Below are 21,777 nucleotides of genomic sequence, written 5' to 3'. Positions count from 1 at the left end.
GAAGCTTCACTGGGCAGGTTTGGCTGCCTGAGTCTCCAGTTCAGAGTCATGGGTCATAAATAATCTGAAAATTTGTGATTTTGGCCAGCCTTTGTCCCCCAAACAGGGCACAGGGAGGCAGCAGCAGCCTGGTGGGGAATCCTGCCTTTCCCACAGCACCAGGACACCTCTAAATGCATTTTCTTCCTGCTGCTTGAACTTCCCCTCCGTGTGCTGAGGTGGAAGGAATTAATTACAGAGATTTCAGCAGAGCTGAGAGCTCTTCACAGGAAAGCACCTTAATATCAGGTGTAAATAAAACAATCCAGGAGCCCTGGACCCACTCCAGGAGCAAGACTTGTCTCCTTTCTTTATGGATACTCAGAGAGCAGCTCCCATTCCCAAAAAAATATTTGAGGAAATTAGTTTTTCCACCTGATTCTTTGGCCAATTTCCCACAGCAGAGATAAGACCTGCAGCGTGTGCATTTACAGATTACTGCTCTCTGTTCTCCTTGTCCTTGGAAAAAGGGATTTGTTTCCTCCAGGAGCATCTCGCCCTCAACAGCTGGAGTACTTTTTTTAACAACATAAAGATAAATTAAATTAGAAAGTTGTGCTCAGCAAGGAGAAACGCAACTGTCCATATCCAAGCCACACATGAGATGATAAAAAACTTTTTAATTTTACTTATTAAAAGTAAATTTCTCTTTGAATTTGCCAGGGAAAAAAATAAATAAAACACTGAGTGGAGCTTTGGTAATTTTGTTGGATTTAAGAAAAACAAGTAAACAAAAGTAGCAAGTAGCAAAGAATTCTGCCACTGAATGGAAACAAGATATTTATAATTTGGAGGGGAAATAGTAAGTTTGTGATTTTCCATGCCCTTTTCTAAGGTGTTTTGTTTAAAGTGCTGAGGAAAGAGAGAAGATTTTCACCAAATTTAGAAGTGTTGATTTCTATGCTTAGGAGATGGGTCTGATCTGGAAGAAAACCTTATTCCTCCAGTGATTCTGTATAAACCCCAAAATTCCCACATAACAAAGAGAGTTATTCCCAAATTTGGGATTTATCCAGACCCTGGTGTCTCAGGGATTGGTGCCCACATCTTAATTTTGAAGCTGGCTTCAACCTGGATCTGTTGCCTGGCCCAAAAATGACAAGTTTTTGTTACCCCACAGGGGTGGCACTGGGTGGACTTTAACATCCCTTCCACCCCAAATCATTCTGTGATTCTCTAATTTCAATTTAACAATGAATTTCAGAAAGGTTTGCAAGAATCTGGCACAAACAAGTTCAAAAAACAGGGCAAAATCCCAAATTCTTACACATTCTGCAGGAGAGATGGGAAACTGGAGAGGAAAAGATAACTTAAAACCTTTCTTTCATGTTTAGCTGTGGCTTATACCTTGTTTTCCATCTAATTGGCTGCAGATTAAAAAGCAAAATATGTTAGAAGCACTTGCACCAATCAGTTGGGTAAATAAAGGTAACTAAATTACATGTATTTTTGCTAATTACTACCCTAACTACACGGGGATTTGTCAGCAATCCTGTTCTTTATTCACATAAAGGGAAGTGCATTCCAACCAGCAGTGCCTGTATTTCTGTATTTCAGTCACATAACACGTGGCTTGAACATGGCTGTTTTACAGCTCAAAAGCTTAATTCATAAATAAAATTAAATGGTTTATATGTTAGAGGGTGTGCTCAGTGTTGCAGTTCTGTATAAATGAGCTGTGACTACAGTGGCTGTTACAGGTTTTATATCAAAATGTTTTGGGCCTTTTTTCCTGTCCTTTTCCAGAGGAATCACAGAGTGGTTTGGGTTGGAAGGAACCTTAAAGATCATCGAGTTTCAATCTCCTTGCCATGGGCAGGGACACCTTCCACTGGAAAGGAAGATATTTTATAATTGCCTTCAGTTTCCCAATTCCATTCTTTATGTACCACATCCTCAGCTCACATAAACTGCAGCAGATCTGATTTTACAAGCTGAACTAGAATCATTTTTGCTACCAGGAGTCTTGGCTGATTGCTTTGTTCCGGGGGGAAACACCAAACTCCTCACTGCTACACATTTTTCATAGAATCAGAGAATTTTGGGGGTTGGAAGGGACTTTACAGTCCCAAATCCTTGTCATGGGAAACCCTCCACTACCCCAGGTTGCTCCAAACCCCATCCAAGCTGGTCTTGGGCACTTCCAGAGATGGGGCAGCCACAGCTTCCTGGGAAATGATGCATTTGCTAATTATGCTATTGCTGATTAATTAATTAATTATTGCTATTAATGAATTATTTGCTTTTGCATTATTTGCAGTGGGAGCCCTCCCCAGCAGCAGGCTGGGAGCGTCACAGCAGCTGCAGGACAGGGAAGAGCTGCTCCAAGGACTGGACTGGCTGTGGGATTTGCCCCAAGTCCCTCAGGGAATTGGAGCCTTATGAAAAACTGGATGTGAAACAATCCTTGTCATTCCAAAGGGGTAACTCTGATGGATTGGACGATGATGGGCAGTTATCTCCTCAGAAAAATGTGATGGCTGACAAAGTGATGGGCCTGAGATGCCTGACAGGAGATCAGGGCAGGGTAATGAAGCACTCACCACAGCACCAAAATCCTTTATCACCTTTGAGGCAGATGAATCACAGCTCTCCTCACACGCTGCCTTTACAGGGCCTGTTTTTGCAAGTGCAAACAGCCTTAAAAATTACAAGTTTCATCTGGCTAATCATTCAGTATTTCTGCAAATCATCCCCAAAACTTTCCCCTTGGTCTTCTATTACAGCGACCTTAGACAGTCACTGTGGTGAGAGAAGGACGAGAATCTTGTTTCTTGATCAGAAGGCTTGATTTATTGATATAAGATATATAGTACATTATAACTATACTAAAAAGAATAACGAAGAGAAGTTGCAGAGAGCAGCTATGCTAAGAATAGAATAGAAAGAATGAATAACAAAGTTCTGTGTGCAGGGAATCTGTCCCTGAGCTGCTCCTGTGATTGGCCTTTAATGGTACACATGGAAGATGAGCCAATCACAGGGATACCTGCTACATTTCACAACAGCTGATAACAATTGTTTACATTCTTTTTCTGGGGCCCTTTGCTTCCCAGAAGAAGGACAAATCCCAAAGAAAGGATTTTTATGAAGAAATGTCTGCGACAGTCTTCAACTGAGCAGATCTAAAGCTTGCATTTTGCTCATGCAATCACCACCTTAAAGTCTCTCCTCAAAACAACTCCCAGCACCAAGGAATGTTTTGTCAAGTCCATCTCACTGCTACCACAACAAAAAAAAGTGCCCTGATTGTATGAAAAACTTCCATCACAGAGCAGGGGAAGCAACACAAAGAGCTGGGATGGAAAATGGAACAACCTCAGGGCAGGAGAGCCTGGGGCCCATCTCTGTTTGCAGGAATAAAAACAAAGTCATGTTTGCTACCTTCATGGAAAATAAACAAGAAATTAAAGATCTGCTTCTGCCCTTCAGGCTGCTCAGTCTGACCTTGACTAAAAGCTTTTATATACAATTTCTTAGAATTGTTAAGGCTGGGGAAATCTCCAAGATCATCAAGCCCAGCCTTGGACCCAACACAGCCACACTAAATCACATCACAAAGTTCTGCATCTGCTCAGGTTTTGAACACTTGCAGGGATGGTGACTCCACTTCACCCTGTTCCAATGCTTGACCACCCTTTCCATGAACAATTTTTTCCTGATTTCCAGCTAAGATTCAGTTTTTCCTTCAGAAATTATCTTAATATGTGCTTCAAAGTGTTCTGGAGTTTTGTGCTGTTCCAAGGCTCCATTCAGGTTGTACCATGATAAATATCCACCCAGAACAGAACTCCGTGGATTTAATAATTGAAATTAGGATGAAGCAGCTTATGACACTCCATAACAACAATTTCAGGAAGCACTGACAATAAAGTGAGGCAGTTACAGCCACATAAAGCAGTCAGTGATTAAAGATTTAGCATGTTGTCCTGGACTCACAATACAGCCATTGTGGAAACCAGGAATGTGCCTGTGGGATTTATAATTCCTCACAGAAAGCATTCTCATTTACTTGGAAGAAATAAAGCCCATTTGATGGTGATATCATTTCCAAGAATGTTCTGAACCTTATTAAGAGAAGCAGATTTAATTTTTTTTAATTGAGTCAATGGTAAATCTAATGAGAAATAATGAAAAGTTTTTGAGTTTGTTTTTTCAAAAAACCTAACAAGAACCACTATGAATTTAAATGGAATTTAACAAAGTGTCTTTGGAGTGTGTTTTATCAATCCATGTGCTGCTAAAACAATGATGGTTGTAGGAGATGGCCTCAAGGCCAGGTTGGATGGGGTTTGGGACATGGAAGGCACTGGATGAGCTTTAAGGTCCTTCCAACCCAAACCATTCTGGGATTCTACAATCCCATGAGATAAACAACAAATAATCCCTTAATCCACAGTGCAGAAACATTCCTGGTAACATCACTGAGACTTTCCATTTTCTATTAGCTATTTCCTTTTGTCTGAAATCATTTAGAAATCTTGGGAGAAAAAAAAAAATAAATCTGAGCCTTAATTTTAGCACAAAGCACATCAAACACTGAAATGCAGCCCTGCATGGGAGTTGAATTCCTTCCACGTATTACAACAAGCTGGATTTTGTCACCTCTATTCAAAGTAATCATCTGAGCCTAATCTTCCAAGGAATCCTGGCACTAGAAATGCAAAAAGCACTTTCAAAGGAGCTCCCTGAGTAACTCATTTTAGCATCGGCGCTTTTATTTAAGTAATAAAACTTAAATAATTAAAGATAGACAGGCAACCACGTATGCAAATAAATGTCATTGCAGGGCTCCAGACAGGTGTCATGCACCAGAGCTCCTTTGAAATTTCCAGCTGACAGCTCTTTATGTTCAGCTCGATGATTATTTTGAAAATGTAGCTCTTAGGTGTTTTCACGGACTTTTCTGTGAAATAAAGATAATCCCTGACTGTTGTAAAAATTAATACATTTAAAGACTGAGCCGTGCCCAAGACAGCAGAGTAAAAGGTGTGTTCTGAAAAGATCAGAAACAAGACAGCAGAAATGAAAACTTCACCGTGTTAGGGTTTATGTATTTCTGGGAAATTAAGAATTGATACATCACAGGCTTCAGAAAACTGGGAGGAACTGGAAGTTTCTTCTGATTGGGGAGAGAATAGTTGCATTTCTCTGCCAAATCTGGCATATTGAAATGTAAGACATTTAAATCTAAATAAAAATGTATGCTTTTAATAGAATGGATTTTGGTCAGGCCCTTTCTTCTCCTAATAGCAGTAAAATCATTATTTTGACCACTTTTGTCCTTCCTCCACTACACTGCTGACACAGCTCCAGCTTTGCTCCCTTGCATTTTCCAAGTGAGCCAGTAAAGGCTTTTCCAAGTTCTCCTGTTGGCCACAAGAGCATGAACTGAAGCTGTCAAAGTCTTGGGAACAAGGGCAAACCAGCACCACACCTTGTATTCCCCCACATCTCCCCCAGACCTTGCTTTGAGAGAGCAAATGAGAGATTAGGGATAACAGAAATGATGGTTATGAAGGATTAATCCCTCTGGACTTCTGCCTTCCCGAAGCTTAAATCCCCCTCTGCCTCCCCCTGCAGCCTCCAATCACCGAGGGCTGGCTCCTGTAAATAAATAAATGTTGTAGGGTGGAAGAGGCAAATCCTTCATTACCTTTTGGGGAGAAGTCATTTGGTGACCTTGACGTGGTTACACAACCTGGTTTTGCAATGCAGGGTGAATCCAGGACCACGCTCAGAGCCATCTGCTGCAATCCAGAGTGATTGCAGGACATGTTGCAAATGGATTAGTTTGCCTGGGAGCAATCTATTTTTGGGTCCCAACTTGTAATCCCAAATTACAAACCCTCTGCTGTTGGAGGGGAGTGGGAATGGCCAGTGCAGGCAGCTCGAGTGTGACATTCATGTCACCCTGGTTGCACATTTTCACACAGTGAGGGATCTCCCAGGCTTCTGAGAAATGATCCACGGGAAAGGGTCAAGGGTAAACTCAATGAATTTGGGAATGATTCCACGTTTGCTGCAGAGCAGGAGTGGTGGACAGGAATTTATCGGGTGTCTCTATGTGACCGTGTTCACCGGGGTCTGAGGATGAGGGAAGAGATCAGGATCTGACTCCACGTTTCAGAAGGCTGATTTATTATTTTATGATATATATTACATTAAAACTATACTAAAATAATAGAAGAAAAGGTTTCATCAGAAGGGCTAGCTAAGCTAAGAACAGAAAGGAATGAATAACAAAGGTTTGTGGCTCAGACAGACTCTGAACCAGCTGACTGTGATTGGCCATTAATTCCAAACATCCACATGAGACCAATCCCAGATGCACCTGTTGCATTCCACAGCAGCAGATATTCAAAGTTTACATTTTGTCCCTGAGGCCTCTCAGCTTCTCTGGAGGAAAAACCCTAAGGAAAGGATTTTCATGAGAAGATGTCTGTGCCATCTCTAGAACTCCATCTCTCAAAACCTCATGTGAAACAGCCTGGGATTCTCCACCCTCCCTGCCAAAATCCAGCTGCCACCAAATCCAGGAGGATCTCAAACTCTCAAAATCCTGACCACCCATTCAGTTGTTTTTTTTTTCCCCTAGATCTGATATTAGGAAAGATTTTCTCACTGAAAGGGTGGTCAGGCCAACCAGGGAAGTGGTGGTGTCACCATCCCTGAATGTGGCACCTGGGGACACAATTCAGGGGTGAACACGGTGGTGTTGGGGTCGTGGTTGGACTCAATGATCTTCGAGGTATTTTCTAACTTTAATGGTTCTGTGACTCCATGGAAATGCCCTGAAACTAAAGCACCTTGTCATAACCAGAGTGCAGTGATGTGAGAATGTGATCGCTGCCAAAATAAAACACCTGAACATTCTGAATAGGGGAAATTCACTCCAATCACAGGTTGTGTCTGTTACTGGAATTTTCATTTATTCTGGCATTCTCAAGCACTAAGAATAGTCAAATTTGAGCTATTATCTCCATTTTGCTGCTGTTTTAATTTGGGGTGTTTTGTGCTGCAGTGAATACTGAGACATCACAATATTTTTAGACTCTGCAAAATAACATCATTCTGAGGCAATGGCACAAAAATTTGCATTTGGAAAATAGGACAGGTGCTGCTGAAGCATCAGCTGCAGGCAGAAAAAATTGTGGCATCAATACCTGGAGAATTACTGTGAAGTATTTTTCTAGACCTGGCTCGTTTTAACTTTTCCTTGCTGAACAGTCTCACAAAAATCCTTTTCCAAGGTACTGTGCTTAATCCAAACCTTACTGAGGGTAAATCCTGTGGTTTAAACTAAATTCACAACATCTCCCATGGTAATTTTGCCAAAATATACCCAAGTATTCATGGCGCAAAGGCTCCCTGGCCTCACCAGAAGGATGAGAGTCAAGTCCCACTACTCAGCTCTCTCCACTTAAAACTCAAAAAGAATGAGACAACAAACAGCTGGAGCTTTTCAGCTTTTTTTTCTTTTCCTTCCTCTGGTTTGCTTGACCTTTTCATAGCTGGCTGAACATCACGAGGAAACTCCACACGGGATCAGGCATGAGGATACAACTGATGAAAGATCCATGGCCTGCAGCCTTTCCCCACTGGATGCATTCTCTGCTGTCAATACACTTTACTCTACCCTATTCATTATAAACACTTCCCTGAAGTCCCCAGGTTTTAAATACCATGTGTTTTCACTTCAAAACCCAGAATAAATCTCAATTTATTCCGAGTATGGAGCTTTTAGGCTCCAATTTTTTGCCCTAAGTGAATAAATCAATTTCTATTTAAGTTGTAGTGTCTCTCTCTCGCTGTTTGAAGCTGCAAGGATAGTTACACTTACTCTACACAGAAAAAAATCACCTCATTGGGTACTTTATAGACTTTGGTGCCAACTGAGTCACTAATTTACTCTGTCAAATCGAGTTAATCTCGTCTCAAAATTCACTCTGTTATGGTCAACGGATCAGAGCTGAACTGCAAGGAATTCATTGGAAGGCCATGCTCAGATTTAACAGGGTATTACAGAAAAACACTTGAAGAAATTAATGGAATTACTTTGGCTACAGGGAAAGATTCCCATTCAGAATTTGCTTTCAGAGGAAAACCTGGAGTTTTTCAGCTTTACTACACAAACACCCCAAGTTTGGAAACCTTCAGCCATGCAGTTTAATTTTAATTATAAAATGGAACTGAGACATCATAATACGAACGATTCAGAATTTATCCTGCCTTAATTGCACAGAAATCAAGATACTGTTTGGAAATGCCAGAATTAGCTAAGCCAGAGCTAAATCCTTTGTACAAATCCTCTCCTCCAAACACTCGACTGGGCCACTCTGGATGCAGCACAGCAATTTCTGTTCCAAACAGCTCTGGTGCTCTCTGATTGTTTTCTCTTGAGCTCAGTAAAAGGTACAGAACAAACAGGGGAGGTAAAGGAGAGCAGCGAGGCAGGAACTGAATCATCCACTGATGCAAACAGCACTTTGGCATCATTTTAACACGCTGTCCCTAAGCTTAACCTCTTCAAATTCCAGCAAGAAATTAGAAAAAGAAAAAAAAAAGCAGTTTTTTAGGTCCTGGGTTATCTAATTAAAAAAGTTTTCTCCTGCCTTTTTAAGGGATGAGGCACAAACCCAAGAGGCACGATGCAAACCTGGCCCACCCTGGTGAGCCCACGCTGTCACCCAGCAGAGCAGGATGCAGATAAATGGCAAAGCAGGGCTGGGCACAGCACCCCTCGCGTTCCTTTTATTAGCGACATTTAATGGCCTCGCCACTTTCTGCCCTGAGTTACAGCCGCTCACGGCTGACGCTTCAGAAATTAGCACGGCACAAATCATCCGTAAAAAAAGACTTTTTAACACGGTGACAACTGATTTCAGCTTGCGAGGGAGAAAATGAGTCTTTTGTGAGCAGCCCTGAGAGCACCGAGTGAGAACCATCCTTTTACAAGGGAGCTGGGAATTTAGCAGGAGCACTCAACCCTCCGCAGAATCGGAGCTTTAATTTTTTATTCTGCGAAAGGAACTGGGAAGAATTTGCTTGAGGAGAATTTATAGAGATGTACTTTATACACCCAGTCCATAATCCAGATGAATAGCTCTAGATGTTTACGGTATATTTAAGTACACTCATGGGACCCATCCCAACTTGATTCTGTAATATCAATTTTGTTATATATTTGCTGTGGGGAAGATGTTAATAGGCTGTTAAAACAGTCACTAGGAAAAAAAAAATTGAATCAGCCTCATAAATCCTAAAGCATCTGATTTCAGTTTTATGTTTATTTCTTTCACTAGGATATCAAAAAGAAGAGTTAGATTCCCAGTAAATCTTTTATAGGTTACACTGGTTTATAGTCTTAAAATGATGGCACTCGGTAGTTAATTTTGCTGCTTGAAAAAAAAAAAAAAAGGCAACATTATCCCTACATCACATCTTCAGCTTAACTGCACATTCTGCACCCACTGCTCTTTAAGGAATCATAACTTAAAGCCAGGATTTTCATTTCCCTCCCTCTTTCAGGTTTCCTGGAGGAAAACAGTCGATGATTATGAAGCAGGTTATTATTTAGAAGAGGAAATCCGGCCTGATTACCCTGCCCAGGCCAGCAGCAGCGTCACTTTTACCAGGGACAGCCCTGGTACAGCAAACCCACAGGAAACCAAACCTGACACAAACCAGGCAACAACAACCTGCTCCATCCTTCCCTCTGAAGTCCCCAAATCTCCCAAAAATTCATAAGAATTCCCCATAACCCTCTCTGGATCCCCCAAAAGCCCTCAAATTATGGGCCCATCCCAAATTCAGGGTGTTTTCTTCCAAATTCAGGGTTTTCCCCCCAAATTCAGAGTGTTTCCCCCCAAATTCAGGGGGGTGTTTCCCCATTTTCACGGGGTTGTTTCCCCCTCCTTCAATGCTGAAGGCAGGGGTGACTATAAGAAATGCCCACTCAATTCCAAATTTCAGTAGCTACCTCAGGAAAACTGAGTTTTGTCCATGTGGATGATGCTGAAATCTTGGTTTTTCGCTCAGGGGTTTGGCTCAGGATGAAGCAGTTGAGGGAAATACTGTAAATGCACACTGCAGGTTAACATGCCCACAAAATAAATGACAGAGAAGGCTTTTGGCCATGTTATGTTTCTTTTTTTAAATTATTTCAGGGATTTTTTTTGTGGCAATACTTACAGATAACACCTGACACCACGTACATGGCACATTCTTTAGGTTTAGCAACGGAAGCATCCCTTGAGGTGAGACCTCTTCTTCCCCCAGATTTAATCTGCCATTCTCCCCTTTCTCTGCACACTCCTCTAGAAATCTGATGGATTTAATTTCTGAGTTTTGAGACCACACCATGCAATGCAAACTCACGTGAATCCTGCAAAGCCTTCAAGCTCAGGGATGGCCTCACCCCCTGTGCTCCCTATGGCAGACACATGACAATAAAAGGAAGAAACCAGAGCAATTCCACAGCCAAGTGCCAATAAAACTGACTGGATCTGGAGACAGAATTGAATAAGAGATAAGTGCTGCTGAAGGAGAAGGAAATTTGCAATCAGACACACTCCTTGTGGCCCAGCTCTCCAGCTCCCTGTTGGTGGAGAGGAACTTTCCAAGGGGAAAAATCTCTCCAACAGCTTCCTGCCCTGTTCCAAACACATCTCAGAGCGTGTTTAATGAGATTTTTTGGTTTCTGAGTTTATTGAAGGAATTGGTCTGCAGGAAGGTAACTCCAGGTAAAGGGGGTGAATATCTAAAGGTGAACGTGCCCTGCCTTTATTTCCTTCTAACACAGAGCTCTGAGAAGCTGCATTTTCTCCATTTCTCAGCACAAACTCTCCCTCTTCTGCCTCATCCCAAAGCAGCAGCTCCAGCTCTTTGGCCCAAAGGATGCTGAGGGCACTGCTGCATTTTCTACATATTTTAGTTCATTCTGCCTTGCACTGAGCTCTGGCTGTAGCTGTCAAGGGACAACAAACTCAAATTACGATGCAGGCTCACTCCCATTTTGAGACACAATTCAGCTGGCTGGTTTGGGGGTTTTCTTTAGCAGCCTTTCAGCAGCCCTGTTTCCTTTCCCAGTCCCACAGGAAGGTTGTACCACCACCCTCAGTGCCTCCAGTAATGCCTGGCTGCTCTGTGTGCAAAATCCTGGGCTGGGCACTTGTGTTTTGCAAGTTCTTGCTCTCTTGGGAGGCTCCACTCTAAAGGAATTCTTGGTGTTTTGGGATAACCTTGTCTCCTGAACACCAAACTCCTTGGCTACCTCTCTAAAGAGAGATATAAATATTTATGGACAAGTTCATTCCTGGAAGAGATATTCTATTCCTACTTCTCTAATTTTGTATCAGGGGTAATACTGGGTTAATTCCAAGACAAAGAAGCAAAGTCTCCCCAAATTCAGGCTGCTCCCTGTCTCCTGTCATAGGAAAACACCCCATTTGGTTGAAATCCCTGTTTATTTCTGAGGAAAGCAACAACAACTTCAGAGCCATCAAGCCCTCATGCAGTATTCATTATTAATAAGGATTCAGGTCAGCAGTGACAGCAGCAAACACCACCCTCCTTTGAAGCTCCAAACTTCAGTCCCCCAAGCCAATATAAAAATCTCATTTAGCAGAGTTTGGCTGTGTGACGAGTTGGGGGGACTTGTCTAAATGTGATTTATGAATTCCATTGTGCTTTTATGAACTACCTATACTCTTATATCTTGTGACTCTCTCTACTGTCTTTTATTGTATTGGGCCTCACGGTTCTTATGCTAAGGACACCAGAGAATGGCTTTGGTGCATCAGCTCTTAAGTAATTGATAGTTAAGGACTACAAGTTGCTGAATAGACCTGTCTGGGGAGAACAAACGACCTATGGCACTCAAGAAAAACCAGTTTTCTCCAATTTCCTTGCAGAGCCCGGGGATTTGAAAGGTTGTGCTCTAGCCAGAAGCAAAACAAACATGAGATATTGGTGAGGGTTCTAAAAACACAGACTGTGAGTCACTCACTGAAGGGACTGGGAAGCAAGGCCACTCAGAAAAGAGAGTTTTTGGTGCTCAGCTCTAACTCAGAGCAAAGCTGGGATTCATCCATAGCAGCTCCAGCTGAACTGTCCCACATCAGTTCCACCAGAAGGGGAAAAGTGTTTTTAGAACAAAGCCAGAACAGCAAAACCCCCACAATAATCAGAAACTCAAAGTGACCACCTGCAACCAAGAAGGTATTTCTGTTCATCTTTCATTTCCAAACCTGTCAGAGATGCAGTGAAAGCAAAGCCAAAAAGGTCCAGCCATGACAACTGACAGAGGGTAAAGGGCTTGGAAAACTGCTGCAGTGTGGTTCTGCTGGACTGCCTGTCTGAGAGGACTCCCGTGCTTAAATAAACAAATAATATTTCCTTGCTGACAATTTATACAGGATTTTATGTTCCTAACAAGATTTCCAAGCCCTCCAGACAGCTCCTGGAAGAGGCTGAGCTGACAGTACGAAGGCAGAGCAGCAGCAGCAGCAGAAAACAGAGCGTAAATGATAAAAGAGAGCTTGAAGCAGCGGATGGGTTTGGCACAAGCATCTCCTCCGTGAGGGAACGTTCTTCTGTGTAAACTCAGCCAAGAGCCTTTTCATTTCAGCAAGATGGGCCCATCTCTAACATCTCTATTTTCTCCTCTCTAATGTGATCGTTTTGCTTCTCAAACCAACAACACAAAAAAAATCTCTCCTTACAGTTTAACTGGTTCCACAAACACAGTTTTGTTTTGTAAACGGGAGGATTTGTCATGCTGGAAGAAAATTATGAATCCTGAGGTTTGAAAGAGATCCACACTGGGGTTTTGTGGAAGCTTTGCAGACACAAGAGAGACCCAAAGAAAATCTCAAGAAAAATATTCTCAGTGGAGGAACTTCCTTTGAATCTCATCTCCACACAGAGAAGATAAAGGGTTTTTCTGAGGCTCCCAAGACCTAAAATTGTGCTTGGTCAGAGGACAGAACAGTTGAGCTCCTGAAATGGGTCCTCTGATGGAGCATCCACAGCTGCTCTGCTGGAAGTGCTGTAGAGGGACAAAGTTTATCCATTTTCACACATTTCCCACCCTGCTCTGTCTGAACACTGCAAATATTCCAAGAAAAAGCCAAAATAAACAGAGCTGGGCCTTGTTATGCCAGATGATAACCTGAGCTAAATAAGACATATGAAATCCATAATTCTGGGAGGGTTTCTTGGATCTGCTGCAGCATTCCCATGGGAAGGCTGTAGGCAAGACAAAATTACATTTGGATTTCTAATTGTCTTTTGTGTAACAAGAAAGGTCCATTCAAAAAATAAATCCTATCTTCTTCTAAGAGCGTGTTAACAACTAAATCAGAACTTCATGAGGAAAACAGCTAAGAGCTGTTATTTAAATAATCTCAAAAGTAGAAGCTTTGGAGTGGGTTAAAGCCCAAAAGATTATAAAAGAAATAAGTTCTCTCAAGAATCTAAAACGATTCCTGCAAACACCTTTTAGATGATTTTACGAGTTCCATAAACAGGATTAATTTAGGATGTTTATTTTTAACAGTTCCTTTGTGTAGCAAAATTCAGATGATGAAGTGGTGAAAAACTAAATATGAATAGCAAATAACGATTGGGAAAGGACATAAAGAGGCATTTAATAGTGAGGGAACATTTAAAAATAGTAAGTTAAGGCAGACATCTGCACAAAACTCTGTGCAGGGTGACATCAGCTGCCACTAGAAAGGGTGAGATAATCTGAAGTTATTTATTCTCCACAAAATGATTGCTATTTTGAGACAATTTTAGGAGAAATATATGCCAATGTTAGTTTACAGTGACTTTGTTTTGGTTGTGTCAGATAACTGCTGCAGATATAACAATGTCTGCTAGAAACATTCCTGCTCCTGTGCTGCTGCCGAATACCTGAGCTGAGACTTAGGGGGCAAATGGGATCTGTCAGAACTAAAAAAGAGTTCATCCTAAGAGAAGCAGGAATAGCTGAATAGAATGATGAAGAATCTGATCATCCTGTTTCAGTGTCATTGGGATATGATTGACTCATGGTCTCCTATAGAATTTACAACAGAGAACTCACATCCCAGGCAGGGCTGTGGGTGAGTTTAACACTTATTTACCCCACGGGGTGATTTTACTGCCAAGTTCCAACAGCAGTCAGCCCAGCAGAGTTAAGTCTCCCCTTTTAACTAAGATCCCACGGTGGCAATTAGTAAATAACCCAAACGTGAGCGCAGGCACCGAGGTCACGGCACAGCTCTCTGCTCTCCTCTGCATTTCAGCAATTATTAAAGGCAGCACAGGCAGGGATGCTCTGGCCTCTGGAAAGGGAAGGGAGTTTTGATCCGTGCCTGTGTGTGCAGAGCTCTTTGCCTGGCAGCACAAAGGGAAGCAAACGAGCCCGGCCCTGGCTGCCCAGCTGAGCTTTTCTGCAGCCTGGGAACGCACACTCGGCCCTCATGAGAGCAGGCACGGCCCAGCACAGACATCTCCTGCTCCTCACGCCCCATCCAGCACCTGGCTGGGGTTTTTGTGGCTGGAACTCGTGCCCAGCAAGCTGGTTCTGTTCGGGAGCCACGGAGCTGGCAATCAATTTCCTGCTGAGTCCAAAAAGGAAAGCTCTAATATATCACAAGTACATCCCTAAATCTGCTCAGAAGGGCTGACAGATCACATTCAAACATGTGCCCTCAAGCTCTGGGTGACATGGCAAGTGACTTGTGATACACGATACCTCTATTGACCTTTGATTTGGACAATTCATAACAGAAAAAAACAGGATTTTTTTTGCCTGGCACATAAGCTAAACCAAAAGGGGAAAAGCTCCAAGCTGACATCATAAGGGAAGTTGTCTGTACAGCTAAAAGCTCAGATTAACAGCAGGGAAGTCATACACAAAATAAAACCGAATTCTATCATTCTTTTCTGTTTGAGATTTTAATTTCTGTGTATCCCACGAACTGCAGTGACTGATCCTGGTGCTGGAACAATTTTTACAATTAACACAGTGCAGCTCTCACTGAGCTCCCAGGACTCACAGAATGAACACGCCAATGCCACAGGACTTTTCTCATGGAATGGTCAATGCTGGTTTGAAGGAACCCTCCAAAAGAAAATATTATCTGTGACACATGAATTTTGGTTTCTACAATGAATATTTAGTGTTAAAGAAAGAAAGAAGAGGCAGGAATGAACTCTTGAGAAGTTCTTATCCTTGTTAAGGATAAGAAGGTGATGAACTTCTTCCTGGTGAACTTTTTAGTGCTGAATTTGATGATTGAAAAGTCCTTTTCCAACTGTATCAATTCTATGATTCCAGTCCCTCCCAGCTCTTTTGGGGGAATACTGCACAGAAAAAGCAAACACAGTATTTACCACAACAAAAAAATTATGGTTCTCCTCATTCTTTCCATTTATAATGCACCAAGAGCGGGGTTTTAATTCACATTTCCCCACTAACTGAGGCAAACCATCAGCCTGGAAGCCATCCTTGGATGGGGGCACAGCTCTCTGGCCATGGCAGGGGGCTGCTGGCCTGACCACCCCCTCCAGGACCCCCTGACCATCACAGCCCTGCTCATCATCTGCCCCTCCCTGCAGAAGACAGGGCACAGAGCAGAGGACAGACAGATGGCACATTCCAGAGCTGGAATTCCAGCACCAGGAGCAGGGGAAGAGACATGGAACAAGTCCAGAGACATTCCAAGAGGCATCAGCAGGACCAGCAGCGTCAGCTGACGAGCGGCCTTTGGATTAATCACTTTACAAAACATAATTGGGGTCTTGTTGTGAGTCCAAGCAAACAGAGAGGCGTTTACTGAGAGATGCTTTAGGACAAAGAGTTCAATTTTAGCTTATTTTGAAGCTCAGAACACCAAACACTGGGCAATTATCTCTGCTCACATTGCAGCCCTATGCCCAAACCCAGAATCCAAGGGATCAGTGGTGCTGGATTTGATTCTCAGCTCTCACTGATGTCAAGTGGGACCAGCAGCTCTGAGTTTCACCAGTGAAACACCAACATGGCATTACCAGAATCAAGTGGCTGCTTCAGGGTGTATTTTGAAGGCTGTGCACACTGATCCTGCTCAGCCCCATTCTCAGCAGCAGCAAACTGGGACATATCCACTGAAATCAGGGAAGTCACAATAATTCTGCCCAGCTGATCCCATGGCCTGCATGCTCAGAAAACAGTCTGAGAAGTTCATCCCACTTTGTTCTAGAGAGAATCTCTGCTCCTGTCAAATTCCCAGTCTGCATTGTTTTTACAGACCATTTTGAATTTTCTGTCTCAGTTTTCCTGCTTTTTTAAAACATAGTTTGCGAGCTTCTCGCAGATTTTTTTTCTGCCTGCAGAGCCAGAAAAAGAAAAGGATTGCAGCGAGACTTCTCTCAGATTGGTCTTCCCTGGATTTAAAAGCCTTCAGGAAACATTTGAGGTAATCCAGCAAGATTGAGGAGTACAGATGTACCTCCCAGGATGCGAGGACTAATGCATGTAATAACTGTATTTCTTTAAAATTACTTTCTCAGGCAGAGTTAAAGGCATAGATGTAACTAAGGGATTGGACTCAGGCCAACTTGTAATGGCTCTGCTGTTTATCTTTTTTTTTTTTTTTTCCCTTTATCCCCCTCAGCAGAAAGAGCAGAACAAGCATTTTACTAAGAGATTTAAGGTTTGCTTTCACTCCCTCTCTTACTCAGCCCTCCTGCCCCAAACATTGCTGGGTCACACAAATCAAAGCCTGAATTGCCTGAGCCACAGCAGAAGCAGAAAACCCACTGCTCCAGCTATTTTTACTTGCTCTGTCTGCTGGAAGAAAGGGAAGATGGATAAGACAAAGGGTTCATCAATATTTTAGCATTAATATATCAGAGCAGAAAGAGTAAGAAATTGCAGGTTATGCAGAGTGCGATTGAGCAGCGGCCACTCTGTCACCAAGGTGACTGAGATTTGTCTTACACACAAGTTATTTTCTTAACATTTTTATCAAGAGACAACGGAGCCGACTCTGAGAAGAGTGGGGATTTGGGGTTTTTTTCACTGTTTTTCATATAAACACAATTTTTGCTGCTTATCCACCTCTGCTGTGCTTACCCATACTCATAACTATGGGATTAAAGGCTGCCCTAAAACCCCTTTTTAGTCCTTATTGAACCCAGAAGAAGGAAAATTTCTCCTCAGATGGCTCATCCAAACAATGAAACAGCTACACAGAGCTCAGAAGAAAGTCTGGAACTCTGTTAAGGATGTTTTAAATTGCTCAAGGATGACACCACCTCCTTCTCCCCTCCTGGAGAACACGGTCCTGAGAGACAACCCTCGTGCAAAGCCCATGTTAGATCCCATGGAAAGGGAAAATGGCTCACTTAGAATGTGGAACAGGGCTGGAAAACAGCTGTGTGGCTTTTATGCCTCTGGATTTTGTCCACTTCTACTTTTCAGGGCTTTTCCAGACAGCAAGAAGCTATACCAACCTTTAGAACACTAATTTACATGGTATTTCAGATACATATTTCAGATGCACAGCTAGAAAGCTTCAAATGCCAAGCACAGAAGTGATTCAAGGCTGCTTTTCCTACTTTTCTCATCCCAGTCTCCCCTGGGACAGTCCAGCAGCAGCCCCTGAGCCCTGGCTAACAGGACAGACCTTTTTCCTCCCACTCTCTTTATCCATGTGATTCCAGCTCATTTCCCAGTGAGTGAAATTCTGCTTTTTGAAATCCACCCTGCAGAAAGCAAAACCTAGCCTCCTCCCATCATCTCCCAAAGCAATTTTCAAGGTTAGCCACAGGAAAGGCAGGTGAATTATGTGGAAACATCACCTGCAAAGCCCTTTTTGAGGGGCTCTCCCCCACCCTGGCCATTTGCTCAGTGTGTGCTGTGGCACTGGGCACTCACAGCACACTCCTGACCAGAAAATTGCTCAAAGAATTCAGATTTATGCTGTGCAATAATAACCAGCTTCACAGCAAGGCTTGCATGGAGCAAATAAAGATGAAAACTCTCCTCCTTTCCTGCCAAAATCTCTGGCAAACAAAACAAGCCCCTAATAGAATCCTGCTTGTAAAAATGCTTCAGGGTGCCCATGTTCCAGAGCTGGGAGCATAATAAATGAAGGAGGGGATGCCTAGGACAAAACCCTGTGGGATACCTGAGCCAACCCAACAGGTGGAGAAATTGAAAACAAATTGATAGCCTTGGGAGAGGAAATATTAGAAGCAAGCAATTAGAGTGCCAGACAGTCTGGGATGAAAGGCAGGCAGAGCCAGCAATGATTTGCATCGATGCAGCACCAGGAGGGCAGCGTCAGGTGATGGCCCAGAGCTTTTCTCAGCCATGGAGCAGCAGAGCTCACAGCAGATGAAGGAAAAGGGGGAAAAAAATCAACCAGCATCAGAATCCACACCCAAACCACCAAATCAAATCCACCAAAACAACAGTATCAGAATCTACACCAAACACCAATCAGAATCTACACTCAAAAATAACCACGTCAGATCCACACCCAAAAACAACCAGATCAGAACACTCTAAAATCGCCAGCCAGAATCTACACCCAAAAATCAACCAGCATCAGAATCCACACCCAAAAACAACCAGCATCAGAATCCACACCCAAAAACCAACCAGCATCAGAATCCACATCCAAAAAACAACCAGCATCAGAATCCACACCCAAAAACCAACCAGCGTCAGAATCCACACCCAAAAATCAACCAGCATCAGAATCCACACCCAAAAATCAACCAGCATCAGAATCCACACCCAAAAAACAACCAGCATCAGAATCCACATCTAAAAATCGGCCAGCATCAGAATCCACACCCAAAAATCAACCAGCATCAGAATCCACATCCAAAAACCAACCAGCATCAGAATCCACACCCAAAAAACACCAGCATCAGAATCCACACCCAAAAACAACCAGCATCAGAATCCACACCCAAAAACCAACCAGCATCAGAATCTACACCCAAAAACCAACCAGCATCAGAATCCACACCCAAAAAACAACCAGCATCAGAATCCACACCCAAAGAGCAAGAGCTGGAGTTGATTCTCAGCTCTCACCTGAAAGCAGGAGAGGGTGGGTTTGTCAGGAGGCAGCTGATTTGGTATCTGCCCCCAAGGTGCTCTGAGAACTCAGGAAATCCAGCTGTTTCCAGCTGTTTCCACAGCAGCCTGCAAATCCAACCCTGCCCAATGGTTCTGTTCTCCAACTCGAAGCAGTGAAGCAAAGGAAGAGATCCCAGGGCACACAGGCTGCTCCTTCTCCCTGTCCTCGTTATTTTACTTTGCACTCTCCCAGCCTGGCTATCCCAGCTCTCTCCCGGCTCAGTGCAGCACAAAGCGATATAAAAAGGGATATAAACCATTCATTTTCCATTTTATCCCACATTTCCTGATGCAAACAGGCACTTGAGCCTCTCTGCCTCCCCTGGAAGCTACACCTGATGGATAGATCCTGCAGAATCAACCCATGATAGTTCAAATGGTGACCTTTGGTAGAACACACCCTTCCTGGGACAAATCTATAATTACCTGCAGCTCCAGCCCCGCTGCCAGCCCCATGCTGTTCTCTCTCAGTGGTATGTGCATCAGCAAGGTTCAGAAAATGCCACACTCCATAACAGGCTGCTCAAGGGTCTATTATATCAGAGAAAAGTGAGCCCATGACAAATTTTCCACAAGTTTTCCATTTTTTCCCGTGCCTGGGTGTGGAATACAGGGGGTGTCACCTCAGCCCCGAGCTCCTGGCACAACCCATCCTTGAAGGGAAGGGTGGCCTTGTGGAATGGGAGGAAATGGAGAAGAATGCTCCAGAAAATCACTGAAGTTGGAAAAGAACTCCAAGATCACCAAGTCAACCATCCCAACCATCCCTCAGGAGCTTGGCACAGCAAACACGAACCCAAAGTTTCCCCAGGAAAATCTCCCTCACAGATGTACTCCAAGGGCTTCATCTTTTGCAAGCAAGCATCTACCCAATGGAAAATGCCAGAGAAGCACTCTCTGTAATTACAATTTTACCACTTGAAAAGCTTGGCTGTGTCATAGCAGTGGCTCAATTAAGTTGAAATGCAGGACTGCTCCTGATGGTGCAGGAATAATATCATAAACCATGTGCCAGGCTGCTGGAAAGATGCTGATTACGGGCACAAAGCACACTCTGCTTTCCTTCTGAGCACTGAGCCTCAGCACACGCTCCCTCACGTGGGGAACCAGGACAGCTCCTGCCTTTTTTAATATAAACTGATGCCATTTATGGTGCACATCCAAAGAGCTCAGCTCCACGTGGTGCAGCAGTAGGTGTGTTGGGATCCTGCCCATTTCCCAGGAAAAACCATCTCAGGTGGAGCTGCCACAGCTTCCCCTGGCTGCTGGGCAAGACAAGGCACTTTGTGGGACACCAGAGAAACAAAATGAGGGGGCCAGGGAGCTCCTGGAGTCCTGCTGATTAGGGTGCACTAATTAGAAGGGTTTGGGATTCAAATAATTCTGCAGATGTCATGGACATATTTTACGAAAAAATCCTTTTTTTTAGGATTTTTCCTCCTGAGAAGCTGAGAGGCTTCAGAAACAAAATGTAAACAATGGTTATCTGCTGCTGTGGAATGCAACAGGGGCATCTGGGATTGGTCTCATGGGGTTGTTTCTAATTAATGGCCAATCACAGCCAGCTGGCTCAGACTCTCTGGCCAGTCACAAGATTATAATTTATTATCATTCCATTCTTTTCCTTTCCTTGCTAGCCTTCTGATGAAATCCCTTCTTCTATTCCTTTAGCATAGTTTTAATATAATATATATAATAAAATAATAAATCAGCCTTCTGAAACATGGAGGAGTCAAGATTCTCATCTCTCCCCTCGTGCTGGGACCCCTGTGAACAGCACCACAGGAAACCTGACTGCAGGCAAGACCTGACAGAATTTCTGCAAGGATCTCAAGAGATTCTGCTCTGCAGCTGCAGGCAGGAGGGCAGGCCCAGAGCAGATGAGCATTTCTGGATAACAATCCAAATGCAAGAGCAGTCACCTCATCTGAGAGGGGTGAACCCGGGCAAGGCAATGATTTAGAAATCACAGCTGGAGAAGCACAAGCCAAAGACAGAAAGAAGGAAATTTTCATCCACTTGCTTGCCCATGAAGTGGAGATTGCTTCCCTGTCTTCTGAGCAAAAGAGAAAACATCAGTCAGCTGCTTTTGTTGAGCATCAGATCCAGAAAAAGAAATCGAAAATATTTTTAGCTCTTTTTCCAGTATGGAGTAACTACATACCCATAAAAATCAGAGGCTTTGACTGAAGAATGTTTCCATCATAAATAAGGATGATTCCCTCATTTTAAAGAGGGAAATTTTATGTAAAAATAAGCAAATACAGAGACTTTCAGAGTGGGGCTTGAAGAAAATGTTGTTTCTGGCTGATCTTTTGAAGCACACTCATTTTAGCTGCATTATTTGCCATGCTCTGTAGCCGTGATGCTCAGCTATTACCCCTGGACTTAGACTCAAAATATTGTGAATTTACACTTAGCATAAGTGTATATATAACAACAGTTATTATATAATAATATAATATATTATATTATTATATATATTATATTATTATATATATAATATATTATATTATTATATAATAACTGTTATATTATATTATATATATTATTTTATTATTATATTTATATTATATATATTATTTTATTATTTAATATTTATAATA

Source organism: Zonotrichia leucophrys, chromosome 12 (assembly GCF_028769735.1).
Source record: "Zonotrichia leucophrys gambelii isolate GWCS_2022_RI chromosome 12, RI_Zleu_2.0, whole genome shotgun sequence".
Lineage (NCBI taxonomy): Eukaryota > Metazoa > Chordata > Aves > Passeriformes > Passerellidae > Zonotrichia > Zonotrichia leucophrys.
This window is presented reverse-complemented; position numbering follows the sequence as displayed.